Below are 16,655 nucleotides of genomic sequence, written 5' to 3'. Positions count from 1 at the left end.
TGTCGCTGTCCTTCACCACTGACCGTGACTGTCACCATCGATCGCCGCTGACCGTCACTGTCACAGTCCTTCACCGCTGACCATCACTGTCACTGTCCTTCACTGCTGTCCCCACTGTCATGGTCCTTCGCTGCTATGCGTCACTGTCACCATCCTTCACCACTGACCATTACTGTCGCCGTTCATCACCGCTGACCGTCACTGTCACAGCCCTTCACCGTTGACCGTTACTTTCACTGTCCTTCACCGCTGACCGTCACTGTCACCATCCTTCTCCACTGACCGTCACTGTCGCCATCATTTACCGCTGACCGTCACTGTCACCATCCTTGACCACTGACCGTCACTTTCACCGTCCTTCACCGCTGACAGTCACTGTCACTGTCCTTCACGGCTGACCGTCACTGTCACGGTCGTTCACCGCTGACCATCACTGTCACCATCCTTTTCCACTGACCGTCACTGTCACCATCCTTCATTGCTGACCGTCACTGTCATCATCCATCGCTGCTGACCGTCATTGTCACGGTCCTTCACTGCTGACCGTCACTGTCACGGTCCTTCACCGCTGACCGTCACTGTCAACGTCCTTCACCACTGACCGTCACTGTCATCATCCATCGCTGCTGACCGTCATTGTCACGGTCCTTCACTGCTGACCGTCATTGTCACGGTCCTTCACTGCTGACCGTCACTGTCACGGTCCTTCACGGCTGACCGTCACTGTCACGGTCCTTCACGGCTGACCGTCACTGTCACGGTCCTTCACGGCTGACCGTCACTGTCACCGTTCTTCACGGCTGACCGTCACTGTCACCGTTCTTCACGGCTGACCGTCACTGTCACCGTTCTTCACGGCTGACCGTCACTGTCACCGTTCTTCACGGCTGACCGTCACTGTCACCGTCCTTCACCACTGACCATCACTGTCACTGTCACCGTCCTTCACTGCTGACCATCACTGTCACCATTCTTCACCACTGACCATCACAGTCGCCGTCCATCACTGCTGACCGTCACGGTCACCGTCCTTCACCGTTGACCGTCACTGTCACGGTCCTTCGCCGCTAAGCATCACTGTCACGGTCCTTAACCGCTGACCATCACTGTCGCCGTCCATCACTGCTGACCATCACTGTCATGGCCCTTCACCGCTGACCGTCACTGTCGCCGTCCTTCACCGCTGACCGTCACGGTCGCCGTCCTTCGCCGCTGACCGTCACGGTCGCCGTCCTTCACCGCTGACCGTCACTCTCGCAGTCCTTCACCGCTGACCGTCACTCTCGCAGTCCTTCACCGCTGACCGTCACTGTCGCCGTCCTTCACCGCAGTCCGTCACGGTCGCCGTCCTTCACCGCAGTCCTTCACGGTCGCCGTCCTTCACCGCAGTCCGTCACGGTCGCCGTCCTTCACGGTCGCCGTCCTTCACCGCAGTCCGTCACTGTCGCCGTCCTTCACCGCAGTCCGTCACTGTCGCCGTCCTTCACCGCTGACCGTCACTGTCGCCGTCCTTCACCGCTGACCGTCACTGTCGCCGTCCTTCACCGCTGACCGTCACTGTCGCCGTCCTTCACCGCTGACCGTCACTGTCGCCGTCCTTCACCGCTGACCGTCACTGTCGCCGTCCTTCACCGCTGACCGTCACTGTCGCCGTCCTTCACCGCTGACCGTCACTGTCGCCGTCCATCACTGCTGACCGTCACTGTCGCCGTTTTAGATTAGATTAGATTACATTACATTACAGTGTGGAAACAGGCCCTTCGGCCCAACAAGTCCACACCGACCCGCTGAAGCGCAACCCACCCAGACCCCTACATTTACCCCTTTTACCTAACACTACGGGCAATTTAGTATGGCCAATTCACCTGACCTGCACATCTTTGGACTGTGGGAGGAAACCGGAGCACCCGGAGGAAACCCACGCAGACACGGGGAGAACGTGCAAACTCCACACAGTCAGTCGCCTGAGGTGGGAATTGAACCCGGGTCTCTGGCGCTGTGAGGCAGCAGTGCTAACCACCGTCACTGTCGCCGTCCTTCACCGCTGACCGTCACTGTCGCCGTCCTTCACCGCTGACCGCCACTGTCACCGTCCTTCACCGCTGACCGCCACTGTCACCGTCCTTCACCGCTGACCGCCACTGTCACCGCCCTTCACCGCTGACCGCCACTGTCACCGCCCTTCACCGCTGACCGCCACTGTCACCGTCCTTCACCGCTGACCGCCACTGTCACCGTCCTTCACCGCTGACCGCCACTGTCACCGTCCTTCACCGCTGACCGCCACTGTCACCGTCCTTCACCGCTGACCGCCACTGTCACCGTCCTTCATCGCTGACCGCCACTGTCACCGTCCTTCATCGCTGACCGCCACTGTCACCGTCCTTCACCGCTGGTTGCCTCTGCTGCCAATCACTGCTTCACTGCTACTGCCATCTCGGCAAGCACTGGACCCCAGCCACTGCCATGTTCTGTTGCCCTTGCTTCTTCCATGGCCTCCAAAAGGTAAGTAAAGAACACTAAAAACTAAAAGCAAATGGAGAAAAAGATGGAAAGTGGGTGAAATGGATGAGGTGGGAGCCCAAAAGCCCGTAACACTGCCTCCTCCATCACTGCCATACTGGATATATTGGAGCCTTGAGGGAAATGAAGCAGCACATTACAATCCCAAGTGAGATTTGGTGCTGTCATGTGGTCCCTCCCCATACTGTACAGAACAGGCCCTTTGGCCCACGATGTTGTGCCAAGGTTTAATCCTAATGTAAAATATAATAACTCAACCTACGCACCCCTCAACTCACTGCTATCCATGTGCATATCCAGCAGTCGCTTAAATGTCCCCAATGACTCTGCTTCCACCACCACAGCTGGCAACACATTCCATGCATTCACAACTCTCTGCGTAAAGAACCTTTCCTCTATACCTTTCTCCTAATATCTTACAACTATGACCTCTCGTACAAGTCAATCCTGCTGTGGGGAAAAGTCTCTGGCTATTGACTCTATCTATTCCTCTCATTATTTTGTATACCTCGATCAGGTCTCCTTCTCTTCCTCCTTCTCTCCAGAGAGAAAAGTCCGAGCTTATTCAACCTTTCTTCATAAGGCTAGCCCTCCAGTCCAGGCAGCATCCTGGTAAACCTTCTTTGCACGGTCTTCAAAGCGTCTGTATCTTTCCTATAGTAGGGCGACCAGAACTGGACACAATATTCCAAGTGTGGTCTCACCAGGGACTTGTAAAAACCTCGCGGCTCTTAAACTTGATCCCCCTGTTAATAAAAGCCAAAACACCTAATGCTTTCTTAACAACCCTATCCACTTGGGTGGCAACTTTGAGGGATCTATGTACTTGCACACCCGGATCCCTCTGTTCCTCCACACTGCCAAGAATCCTGTCTTTAATCCTATATTCAGCATTCGAGTTCGACCTTCCAAAATGCATCATTTCGCATTTATCCAGGTTGAACTCCATTTGCCATTTCTCAGCCCAAGGAAGACTGATTAGCAAGGTTAGATCTCTCAGAATGCAGGGAGAACTAGCCATTTGGATACAGAACTGGCTCAAAGGTAGAAGACAGAGGGTGGTGGTGGTGAGTTATTTTTCAGACTGGAGGCCTGTGACCAGTGGAGTGCCACAAGAATCGGTGCTGGGTCCTCTACTTTTTGTCATTTGTATAAATGATTTGGATGAGAGTATAGGCGGTACAGTTAGTAAGTTTGCAGATGACACCAAAATTGGAGGTGTAGTGGACAGTGAAGAGGGTTACCTCACATTACAACAGGATCTGGACCAGATGGGCCAATGGGCTGAGAAGTGGCAGATGAAGTTTAATTCAGATAAATGCGAGGTGCTGCATTTTGGGAAAGCAAATCTTAGCAGGACTTATACACTTAATGGTAAGGTCCTAGGGAGTGTTGCTGAACAAAGAGACCTTGCAGGTTCATAGCTCCTTCAAAGTGGAGTCGCAGGTAGATAGGATAGTGAAGGCGGCGTTTGGTATGCTTTCCTTTATTGGTCAGAGTATTGAGTACAGGAATTGTCTATACAGTACATTGGTTAGGCCACTGTTGGAATATTGCGTGCAATTCTGGTCTCCTTCCTATCGGAAAGATGTTGTGAAACTTCAAAGGGTTCAGAAAAGATTTATAAGGATGTTGCCAGGGTTAGAGGATCTGAGCTACAGGGAGAGGCTGAACAGGCTGGGGCTGTTTTCCCTAGAGTGTCGGAGGCTGAGGGGTGATCTTATAGAGGTTTACAAAATTATGAGGGGCATGGATAGGGTAAAAAGGCAAAGTCTTTTCCTTGGGGTCGAGGAGTCCGAAACTAGAAGGCGTAGGTTTAAGTTGAGAGGAGAAAGATATAAAAGAGACCTACGGGTAATGTTTTTACACAGAGGATGGTACATGTATGGAATGAGCTGCCAAAAGAAGTTGTGGAGGCTGTTACAATTGCAACATTTAAAAGGCATCTGGATGGGTATATCAATAGGAAGGGTTTGGAGGAATATGGGGCCGGGTGCTGGCAGGTGGGACTAGATTAGGTTGGGATATCTGGTCGGCATGGATGGGTTGGACCTAAGGGTCTGTCTCCATGCTGTACATCTCTATGACTCTATAACTCTGCATCCTGTCTATGTTGTGCTGCAGCTGCAATAGATTACAAACTCCTACTCAGGCTCCTGAGAGAACAGGACCATGCTTTCCAATAACTTTAGGTTGAATTCAGTGCTGGGACTTTATTCTGAGTGCGTATAATTACAAATTGGAACTCTGTCCAGGAGGCCAAAGGGCAAATGTGGAAGCTTTGAGCTGCCTCTCACTGGCAGATACACTACAAGTGGTGCCACCAGTAGAAGTCAATTGTGGTTTTAAACTTTCTTGGATACCCTTCCGGTCACTGCTGACAATATCAGACTGTGGACATAGAAGGATCCCATCCTGGTGAAGCTAAAACAGTTGGTGCTAATGAGGGAAACAGAATTGAAATCTTTCTGGGCCCAGACAGACCATATAGGACAACATATTATTATGGGCAGCAAGAGCAATTCAACCAAGCAAAGGTTGTCACCAGACACTGGCTGAACTCCAACAGGGTCATCCAGGGTTTTCCAAAATAAAGATGTTAGTGAGACTTTATGTCTGGTGGTCTGCACTGGATGCTGACGTAGTTGCATTGGTGCAGCAGTGACCAGAGTGCCAATGAGGTCAAAAATTACCACCAGCAGCTCCTGCACTTCTATGGGAATGGCTGGGTAAACTCTGAACTCAGTTACACGTTGACTCTGCCAGTCCTTTCGTGGGCTCAATGTTTTTAGTGATTGTGGATGTCTATTCAAAGCGGTTGGACATGAATAGAGTTCATTTGTCAAACACAGGGATGATGATTTCCTAGAGGTGTTGGTCACAGACTCTGGACTATCGTCTACCAGCAGGGAATCTAAGTATTTACTAAAGTCGAATGGTATTCAGCATGTAAGGATAGCTCCATAACATCCATCATCCAATGGTCTGGCAGAAAGAGCAGTCCAAACTTTGAATGCAGGCTTAATGAAACAGCCTACAGCTTCACTGGATATCAAACTGTTCTGGTTCCTGTTGATTATAGGACCACCCCTCATGCAACTACAAGGACAGCTCCAGCAGAATAGCTACTGGGGAGAAGATTCCACATCAGGTTAAAACAAATCTTCCCGGAACTGGTAGGGAAGATGAAATGGCATCAGGAATGCCAATGCTGTACACAAGACTCCTCGAAGTGAGACAGGCAGTTTACTTCAGGAGACGAAGGTTGGTGTTGAAACCACGAGAGTGGTCAATGTGAAGTCAGGTCCTGTGATGTACAAAGTTCAGCTAGAAGAGGCGGTCCTGAACAAGCACATAAACTACATGAAAGCTGCAACTACACAAATGGGACAGCAGCAAACCATCCATCTGATTCTCCCCCTCCACCTAATGTCAAAGGACCTTTGAGCATGAGATGGACACAGATGTTGCACCCTCGATGTTGTTACTGCCTGAAGATGAATTTCAATCTAGACCCTCTAGAGGTGCAAGAGGAGGGCTATGTCCTATAGATGCCACCACTATCCATGGCAGAGTCGAAGGAACTGGACCACATGTGAAATTGCCCCAGGAAGAACTACAGGAAAAAAAAAAATGGGCTTACGTTCCAGGACTAAGAGCGAGACAGATATAGTGATTGGAACGAGATGGACCTCATGGAATATGAGTTCCCTGATTGGACCAGGTTAACAGCCCCAATCAGGGAGCCCAGACTGACAGATATAAAGAGGAGTGTCTATTTTGATTTAGTTCCTACCCTCCCCTTCACTGTTTTGATCTCACAGCACTGCCCTTTGATGTGAAGGGCAGTGTTTGTCACTGGCCACCCGGGTGTTTTCCTATCTTCCTGGTGGTGGAATTTGAATAAAGATTCATGCACTTTGTGTCTTTCACTGTGTCTCACACCTGCACACACACACCATGGGTGCGGGGGAAAAAATAAGCACTACCGCATTTAGGTGGTAGTGTGGGAGTTAAATTTAAAAAAAATGAACTGGAGTGTATATAAAAAAAAGAATAAAAAAGAAAAAAAAGATAAAATAAATAAACAGGAGTGTCCCCTCCAATTCTATTTTGATTTAATCCTGCCCTCCCCTTCACTGTTTGATCACACAACATTTCCCTTTGATGTGAAGGGCACTGCTTGTCACTGGCCACTCGGGTGTTTCCTTTCTTCCTGGTTGTGGAAATTGAATAAAGATTCGTACACCTTGTGTCTCTCGCTGTGTCTCACACCTGCACACACACATGGGTGCTGGGGAAAAAATGAGCACTACCGCAGTTAGGCGGGAGTGTGGGGGTTTTAAAAAAAAACAGGAGTGTCATGGGTTCTGGTGCTAACGGAGTCAGTGCGGGGGTTTAAAAAAAAAGAAAAAGAAAAAGAAAGAAAAAAAAAGTAAACAGGAGTGTCTCCCCCAATTCTATTTTGGTTTAATCCCTGCCCTCCCCTTCACTGTTTATCACACAGCATTGCCCTTTTGTGAAGGGCACTGCTTGTCACTGGCCACTTGGGTGTTTTCCTATCTTCCTGGTGGTGGAAATTGAATAAAGATTTGTGCACCTTGTGTCTCTGTGTCTCACACCTGCACACACACACCATGGGTGCTGGGGAAAAAAATAAGCACTACCGCAGTTAGGCAGTAGTGTGGGGGTTAAAAGAAAATAGAAAAATAAAAATAAACAGGAGTGTCCCCTCCAACTCTATTTTGATTTAATCCCTGCCCTCCCCTTCACTGTGTGATCACACAGCATTGCCCTTTTGTGAAGGGCACTGCTTGTCACTGGCCACTCGGGTGTTTTCCTTTCGAGAGCTGGATCAGTGTCAGTGAGAGTGTGTGCACGTGCTGGGACTCTCCTCCTTGAAGGGGTCGGAGAGTAAGGGGACTGTCCCTGGACCAGCTGCCCCACATCCAGAGAGCTGAAGGAAGAAGAAGAAGAAGGAAGAAGAAGAAGGAAGAAGAAGAAGGAAGAAGAAGAAGGAAGAAGAAGAAGGAAGAAGAAGAAGGAAGAAGGAAGAAGAAGGAAGAAGAAGGAAGAAGGAAGGAAGAAGGAAGGAAGAGGAGGAGGAAGAAGAAGAAGAAGGAGGCGGCGGCAGAGGCAGAAGGTGAGAGCTTTGAGTCCTGGGCCTGCTTTTGGAACTGCAGCCTGGGCCTCACCCAAATCAAGAAAGTGTTACTGCTGACCAAGGGCCCACTCCCACTGCTGGTCTCTGGGACCCCGCCCGGACCTGCCTCAGCTGTTACTGCTTGGGGCCTGCCTTACTGCTGCTGCCTGGGACTCGCCTTGGGGCCCCTCCCAGGACCTCCACCACTGCCGCTGCTGCTGCAGACCCTCCCCAACAGGTCTGCCCCCACCGCTGCGACCAAGGGCCTGCCTAGGACTTGCCTGAGGCTTGCCTCCACCACCGCTGCCTGGGACTCGCCTTGGGCCCCTCCCCAGGACCTCCACCACTGCTACTGCTGGAGGCCCACCTCCACTGCTGCTGCTTGGGACTAAATTTTGGGGCTGCCTGGGACTTGCCTTGGGGACCCTCCCCAACAGGTCTGCCCCCACCGCTGTGACCAGGGGCCTACCTGGGACTCGCCCGAGGCCTGCCTGCACCACTGCGGTTGCCTGAGGCTGGTCTCCACCGTTGCTGCCTGGGACTCGCCTTGGGCACCTCCCCAGGACTTCTGCCACTGCTGCTGCCAGAGGTCCACCTCCACCACTGCTGCCTGAAGCCTACCAACATTCAACAGCAGAGTATGGCGAGCCCGAAGGTCGCAGGGCCCAGCCGCACCTACGCCGGTGTAGCCGCTGCCTTAGGCTCGGCTGTCCCTACCAAGGCTGCAACCACAACCCCCTTTAGGCATATGACCAAACGCCTGGGGGTAAAGGCCTATCCCCATCCCAACATGACCATCGAGGCCTGCAGTAAGGCCATGGCTAGTGTGGTCGGCCCACTGGCCATCGTCGCTGCGGCCCGGATGTATGGGAAGGCCGTCTTTTTCCTAAAGACCGAGCAGGCGGTCCACCTGGCCGTGGAGAGGGGGCTCACTGTGGGTGGGACACATCTGCCCGTCGACCCTCTGGAGATTACGGCCCAAAGGGTTGTGATCTCCAATGTCCCACCCTTCATTGCCAGTGAGCTCCTTCACCCCTACCTCACCACCTTGGGGGAGATCCGGTCAGGGGTCCAACCGCTCCTGCTCAGTCTTAAGGACCCCACCCTCTGACACGTATACTCCTTCCGACGCCAGGTGTTCATTTGCCTGGCCCGGGAGGAGGTCACCGAGGGCTCTTTCACCCTCCTCCACGAGGGCGCGGCCTACCGCGACTTCTGGACAGCGTGCGGTGCCACCTGTGCCACGAGGTGGGACACATTAGAAAAAACTGCCCCACCCAGAAGGCTGCCCAGCCCACACCAACGGCTGAGGACGTGCCGCCGCACCCACTCCCCCTCCCCCAAAACCATCACTCAAGCCATGGTACCGGGGGCTAAGCCGGAGGCTTCCAATGCTTCAGCCTCTGGCAAGGAAGGGAGTGAGCATCCGGCCGGACGGGAGGTGCCCTGGAAGGCCCAACGCTTCAGGCCCGCCCATGGGGAGACCACCCTATCCCCTTCCCCTACACCTAGCCCACAACCTGCCCTGCCCCAGCACGACAATGCCCCCACAGCCGTGCCAGCGTCGCCCCAGCGCGGGAACCCTGACCCCCAGACCCGTACCTGATCCTGGCCCCACTACCCCCACCCCAACACAGAAACCCCTGGGGCTCCAACGCCTGCCCCTGGCTCTACAACACCTGGCCCAGGACCCCCCGGGCACTGACCTGGGGGGAAACACCGCTGTCTCACCTCCTGCAGCAACCGTATCTCTAGACTCCGGAGAAAGAACTGGCCCCTTGCCCACCCCTGCCCACCATCACCTGATAAACCAGGGGTGGGGCAGGAAGTGACACAGCTGACCCTCCCCACCCTGGCCACACCCCCTGCTTTCCCCCAGCCAATAGTGTTCCAGGAAAGGCTGGGGGGAGGGACCTCAGTCCCCATGACCACCAAGGCGGGCGGGGAGGGGAAGGCCCATATATCCCCCCTGTCTGCTTGGGGAAGTGGTATTAGCCCTTGGGGAGGGGAGATATCCTAGCAGTGCGCCGGCAGTCCTGCTCCTTCCAGGGGACGAGCCAACGGTGTCTGCTGCATGTCCCGCACCGCTGCCTGAACCCCCAGAGGCTACAGCAGGATCTTCTGCTGCCATAACTCCTCCGGCCCCTGGGGAGGACTTTAATAACCATGTGGGCTGTGGTGTGGGTGACAACGGGGAACCCTCTGCTGGGTCGTCGAACGGTGGAGGGGAGGAAGGTGTTATCCTTGCTCCTCCCTCCCAGACTGTTTTTCTGGGGGCCTTGGCCCTGTGGGAGGACCTTTTCCCCGAGGAGCCGGGCGTCCCAGTGTCAGGAGAGGAGCGGGGCCCCGAGCCTCTGCCGCCTGATGACCCGAACTTGGGATGTTCTGGGAAGGGGTGTGCCGAGGAAGGTACTGCCGGTGACTGGGGGTGGGGTCGCTGGGAGTTTGAGGCTAGTTGGTGGTGCCGGACCAGCGCCCATCCTCTCGGTGGGGGAGGGGTCAGTGACTGAGGGCGACCTCCTGGAGGAGGGTTCGGGATCGGTGGCAGACACTGGGGACGTCATGGAGTCTGTCTGCAGCGACATTTTCGAGTCCCAGGTGCCCCCCACCGATCTCCCCCTTATCCCCCCCGAGGAACTCCGGGAGTTTGTCGAGGAAACTCGGAGTCGCCAGGATAGAGCCCAACTGGCGCTCGACTGCTGCAGCTCATTCGAGAGTTTACTGGTCAGTCCACGCTGCTCGCCAGGCATCTGGGCTCGACATGAACGAGCAAAAGCGAGTCAGGAACTTCCTGGGAACACTCCTGGTGAGGGTGAGGGACTTCTGTGCCCCTCCCTCGTCCTCCCAGTAAATGTGTGTGTATATAGGTTTTTAACTGTACTGGTGGTGGTTGCACAATGCTTCTGACATGGAGTTATCTATAGCCAGTCTCAACATCAACGGCAGCAGGGAGTCACAGCGCAGATTCCAGACCCCCTCGGTCCTCCGGGACGGGAGGTATGCGGTGTGCTTCCTGCAAGAAACCCACACTACCCCAGGAGACGAAGCCACCTGGCTCCTGGAGTGGCAAGGGGGGGGGGGGGTCTACATGAGTCACCTCACCCGCAGATCTGGCGGAGTGGCTATCTTGTTGGCCCTGCATTTTCAGCCAGAGATCTTGGGGGTCAGGGAGCCCGTGCCAGGCCGTTTGCTTCACCTGACGGTTCGGCTGGGGGGCGCGGTGCTTCACTTGGTGAACGTCTACGCTCCCCTGGCCGGGCCAAGGCAAGCGAGCTTTTTCGGAGAAGTGTCCGCTCATCTCGCCTCCATCGACAAGAACCAGTGTGTTGTCCTTGGGAGATTTTAACTGCATCCTCGAGGACAGGGACCACGGCGGTGCCCACACCGGTTGGGCATCGGGGAGGAGGTTGGGGGACTTGATCAAGTCCTTCGACCTGGTGGACGTCTGGCGGAATCTTCATCCCGACTCCATCGCCTTCACCTTCATGAGGCCTGGGGTCGGAGCGTCCAGAATCGACCGCCTGTACATTTCGCGGGCGTATGCCTGTTTTCCTACGGCCTCCACGCGGCAGGTGTCGTGCACGGACCATCACCTGGTGTGGGCGGAACTCCTTCCGTTCGGTGCCAGGCTCGGCTCCGCGTACTGGCACTTTAACAACCTGCTGCTGAAGGACGAGCGGTTCCGGGACTCGTTTCATCGTTTCTGGGCCAGCTGGAGAAGGAAGCAGGGAAGCTTCCCCTCCCTGAGGCTATGGAGGGACGTGGGCAAGGCTCACGTCCACGTCTTCTGTCAGGAGTACGTGAGGAGGTCGACAAAGAGGTGAAAATTCAGGATCGGGGAGTTGGAGAGGGAGATGCTCGACCTGGAGTCACGCCTCAGTCAGCCCGATGCGGGCCCGGCCCTGCGCGGGGTGTACGAAGAGAAGAAGGCGCGCTCCGGGACCTGCAGCTCGTCAGGGCTCGGGGCGCGTACGTGAGGTCGCGGATCCAGCTCCTCCAGGACTTGGACCGCGGCTCCCCCTTCTTCTACTCGCTGGAAAAAAGGCGTGGCACCCGTCAGCAACTCCTTGTGCTGCTGGCCGACGACGGGTCCCTAGTCTTGGATCCGGAGGGTATCAGGGCCCACGTCCGGAACTATTACACAGCTCTGTTCTCTCCGGATCCGTCCAGCGAGGATGTTCGCAGAGTTCAGATTAGATTACATTACAGTGTGGAAACAGGCCCTTCGGCCCAACAAGTCCACACCGACGCGCCGAAGCGAAACCCACCCATACCCCTACATTTACCCCTTACCTAACACTATGGGCAATTTAGCATGGCCAATTCACCTGACCCTGCACATCTTTTGGACTGTGGGAGGAAACCGGAGCACCCGGAGGAAACCCACGCAGACACGGGGAGAACGTGCAAACTCCACACAGTCAGTCGCCTGAGGCGGGAATTGAACCCGGGTCTCAGGCGCTGTGAGGCAGCAGTGCTAACCACTGTGCCACCGTGCCGCCCACGGGAGGACCTACCGCAGCTCGGCCCGGAGGACACCGGAAGGCTCGACGTTCCCGTCACCTTAGAGGAGCTGACTGGCGCCCTTGACCGGCTCTCGAGGGGCAAGTCCCTGGGGCTGGAAGGGCTGACTGTGGAGTTCTTCAGGGTGTTCTGGGATGTCCTGGGGAGCGACTACGCACAGGTCCTGGGGGAGTGTCTAAATGCCGGAGAGCTGCCCCTTTCTTGGCGCAGGGCGGTCATCGTCCTGCTGCCAAAGAAGGGGGAACCTTCATTCTTTGAAGAACTGGCGTCCGGTCTCCCTCCTCAGCACGGACTACAAAATCTTCGCCAGGGTGTTGTCTTCTCGCCTGGCTTCCGTGCTGGCCCACATGTTTCATCCAGACCAGTCCTACACTGTCCCGGGCCGGATGATACACGACAACGTCCACCTGGTCTGGGAGCTGATTCATTTGTCGACTGGCTGGTCTGCCGAGCGCCTTCCTGTCTCTCGACCAGAAGAAGGCATTCGACAGGGTCAATCACTAGTACCTGCTCGGGACTCCGCAGGCATTTGGGTTCGGGACGCAGTTCGTCACCCGGATCTGACTTTTGTACGCCGCCGCAGAGTGTCTGGTTAAAGTTAACGGGTCCCTGACTGCACCCCTTCGCTTCGGGAGAGGAGTGCGTCAAGGCTGCTCCCTGTCTGGCCAGCTGTATTCCCTGTGCGTGGAGCCTTTCCTGCGCCTCTTGCAGAGGAGGTTGTCGGGGCTGGTTCTGCGCGGTGCGGGCACGGGGGTGGTCCTCTCTGCCTACGCCGACGACGTGCTCCTCACTTTCACCGACCCGGCTGACCTGGGGAGGATCCACGAGTGCCAGGCGTGTACTCGGCAGCGTCTTCCGCCAGGATCAACTGGGCCAAATGTTCCGGACTACTGGTCAGTCCATGGCGGTGGACTCTCTGCCAGAGGAGTTACGGGGGTTCAGCTGGAGTACCACCGATCTCCTCTACCTGGGGGTCTACCTCAGCCCGGCTGAGGAATCCTGGCTGGCCAACTGGCAGGAGCTGGAGGCCAAAGTCTCAGCTCGCCTAGGCCGCTGGACAGGACTGCTCCGAGTGCTATCTTACAGGAGTCAAGTGCTGGTCATAAACCAGCTGGTGGCTGCCATGCTGTGGTACCGGCTGGTCACTTTGGTCCCTCCTCCTGGCTTTGTCGCTGACATCCAGAGAACGTTGGTCAACGTCTTCTTCTGGGACAAAGGATGCACTGGGCCGCTGCGCAGGTTGAGTCTCCCTATTGAGGAGGGCGGTCAGTTGCTGGTGTGCGTCCGCACCCAGGTCGCGATGTTCCGCCTTCAGACCTTGCAGTGATACCTTTACGTCGAGCCTCCTCCTAGGTGGTGTGCCCTGGCGACGTATTTTTTCTGCCAGGTGCGTAACTTCAACTACGACACACCGCTCCTGTTCGTCGCCCTCAAGACGCTGCCTGTCTTTTACCAGGACCTGATCATTGTCTGGAACATGGTCAAATCGCGCCATGCCTACCCTCCGGCTGGAGTAGCAGCTGTCGTCAGGGAGCCGTTGCTCAGGAATCCGCACCTCCGTACTCGCAGGTCCGAGTGGCTGTCAGAGGGGAGGGCCATGGCGGCGAGGGTGACCAGGGTCGGGGACGTGCTGGGTGCCGGGGGTCTGGGCTGGATGCTGCCGCAGGATATAGCGAGCAGGGCAGCGGTAGACGTCCGGTAAGTGGCCACCGCCTTAAAACGGCGGTGCCCGGACCTGACATAGTGCACCAGTTGGAGGACGCTCAGGTGTGCGGTGGGAACCTGTCCGCGCTCACCCCAGCCCGGACAGAATTTCACATTGGCCCCAAAGTCCTGTACTTCACACAGGAGCCTGTGCCCCACAACCTGAGCCACCTCCGAAATTTTAATTTTGTTCCCTTTCAGGGGGTAAAAAAGCGGGCCCTGCATAGACTGCTGCACACCATCCACCTCTTCTCCCTCATCCACCCTCTGGACATGCCTTGGCCTGCCCACTTGCCACCGGGCGGTGGGGAACCCCAGTGGAGGGGTCTCTATGCGGGAGTCTTCCCCCTTTCTCTTGGGGATCTGGGGTGGAGGGTGCTGCACGCAGCAGTCCCCTGCAACCACAGATTGCGGTGAGTCATGGACTCCCAGCCCAACTGCTTGTTCTGTGGAGTCTGTGGACCACGTGTATATTGGGTGTGGGCGTTTGCACTCCCTTTTTGACTTTCTTAAAAACCTCCTCGTCTGCTTTTGGTTGCACTTCAGTCCCACGCTCCTGATCTTCAGGCACCCGGTACGGAGGAGGGAGGGCAGGTCTGAAGACCTCCTCGTGGGTCTGCTCCTGGGCCTGGCCAAACTGGCCATAAACCGGTCCAGGCAGTGGGCCTTGGAGGGAGTCGTTAGGGCCGACGATCTGCCCCTCTTCCGTGATTACGTTGGAGCCCGGGTGTCCTTGGAGAAGGAGCACGCGGTGTCCACCAACACCCTGGAGTTGTTCAGGGAGAGGTGGGCGCCGCAGGGAGTGGAGTGCATTATTTCCCCCTCCAACTGCCAAGTGTGAGGTTGTCCATTTTGGAAAGACAAATAAGAATGTGGAATACTGGGTTAACGGTAGGGTTCTTAGTGAGGTGGAGGAACAGAGGGATCTTGGGGTCTATGTTCATAGGTCTTTGAAAGTTGCCACTCAGGTGGATAGAGCTTGTAAGAAGGCCTATGGTGTATTAGCGTTCATGAGCAGAGGGATTGAATTCAAGAGTCGTGAGGTGATGTTGCAGCTGTACAGGACTTTGGTTAGGCCACATTTGGAGTACTGTGTGCAGTTCTGGTCGCCTCACTTTAGGAAAGATGTGGAAGCTTTGGAGAGGGTGCAGAGAAGATTTACCAGGATGTTGCCTGGAATGGAGAATAGGTCATATGAGGATAGGTTGAGAGTGCTAGGCCTTTTCTCATTGGAACGGCGAAGGATGAGGGGTGCCTTGATAGAGGTTTATAAGATGATCAAAGGAATAGATAGAGTAGACAGTCAGAAACTTTTTCCCCGGGTACAACAGTGTTACAAGGGGACATAAATTTAAGGTGGAAGGTATAGGGGGGATGTCAGGGGTAGGTTTTTACCCAGAGAGTGGTGGGGGCATGGAATGCGCTGCCTGTGGGAGTGGTAGAGTCAGAATCTTTGGTGACCTTTAAGCGGCAATTGGATAGGTACATGGATGGGTGCTTAAGCTAGGACAAATGTTCGGCACAACATCGTGGGCCGAAGGGCCTGTTCTTTGTTGTATTGTTCTATGTTTTAACTCTATTTTGATTTAGTCCCTGCCTTCCCCTTCACTGTTTGATCACACAGCTTTGCCCTTTGACGTGAAGGGCACTGCTTGTCACTGGCCACTCAGGTGTTTTCCTATCTTTCTGGTGGTGGAAATTGAATAAAGATTCGTACACCTTGTGTCTCACTGTGTCTCACACCTGCGCACACACACACACACACACACACACACACACACACACACACACCATGGATGCAGGGGAAAAAATAAGCACTACCGCAGTTAGGTGGGAGTGTGGGGGTAAGGATTAAAAAAAAAAGAAACAGGGGTGTTTTGTCACTGGCCACTTGGGTGTTTCCTTTCTTCCTGGTGGGAAAAAAAAATAAACAGGAGTGTCCCCTCCATCTCTATTTTGATTTAATCCCTGCCCTCCCCTTCACTGTTTGATCACACAGCATTGCCCATTGACCATGAAGGGCACTGCTTGTCACTGGCCACTCGGGTGTTTCCTTTCTTCCTGATGGTGGAAATTGAATAAAGATTCGTACACCTTGTGTCTCTCACTGTGTCTCACACCTGCACACACATAACATGGATGCTGGGGAAAACATGAGCACTACTGCAGTTAGGCGGGAGTGTGGGGGTTTTAAAAAAAAGAATCCTGGTGGTGGAATTTGAATAAAGATTCGTGCACTTTGTGTCTTTCACTGTGTCTCACACCTGCACACACACACCATGGGTGCTGGGAAAAAATAAGCACTACCGCACTTAAGTGGTAGTGTGGGGGTAAAAAAAAAACTAAAACAAAGCATCGGAAATGGGAGTGACCAGCCATTGGACTAAAAACATTAATTCTGTTTTTCTCAACAGCTGCTGCTAGACTTTGCTGAGTTTCTCCAGCACTTTCTGTTTTTATTTCAGATTTGCAGCATCTGCAGCCCTTTGTTTTATTAATAAAACCTGGTCAACAGCTTGTTACAATTAATGGTGGGATATTTTAACTCCTGCACTTAATCCAGATACCACGAGAGGACTCCATTAATGCATATATCATTTGCTTGCAATAGGCAGATTTTTATACTGGCTCACAACACCGCACTTATCAGATTTTTCAATTATGCAAATTATGCTCAACTATCCCAAAATATGTTTAAGGATGTAGAAAATACACCATCAGTCATGTTGTTGTAAGTTTCAAGGTCACACAATTTAACAGC

The 16,655-nt window shown here is 54.3% G+C and overlaps 1 protein-coding gene across 1 annotated transcript in view; it reads right to left on the bottom strand.

The window, feature by feature from the left end:
• The window catches only part of tmem117 (transmembrane protein 117), a 471,225-nt gene that overhangs the window by 395,430 nt on the left and 59,140 nt on the right, over positions 1–16,655 (bottom strand). The gene's annotated exons all lie outside the window — the stretch shown is intronic.

This window comes from Chiloscyllium plagiosum, unplaced genomic scaffold (genome assembly GCF_037043375.1).
Source record: "Chiloscyllium plagiosum isolate Xiang-an unplaced genomic scaffold, Cpla_swu_hap1 HiC_scaffold_19, whole genome shotgun sequence".
Lineage (NCBI taxonomy): Eukaryota > Metazoa > Chordata > Chondrichthyes > Orectolobiformes > Hemiscylliidae > Chiloscyllium > Chiloscyllium plagiosum.
Note: the sequence above shows the minus strand (reverse complement) of the source record. Positions and strands in the feature narration are given on the sequence as shown.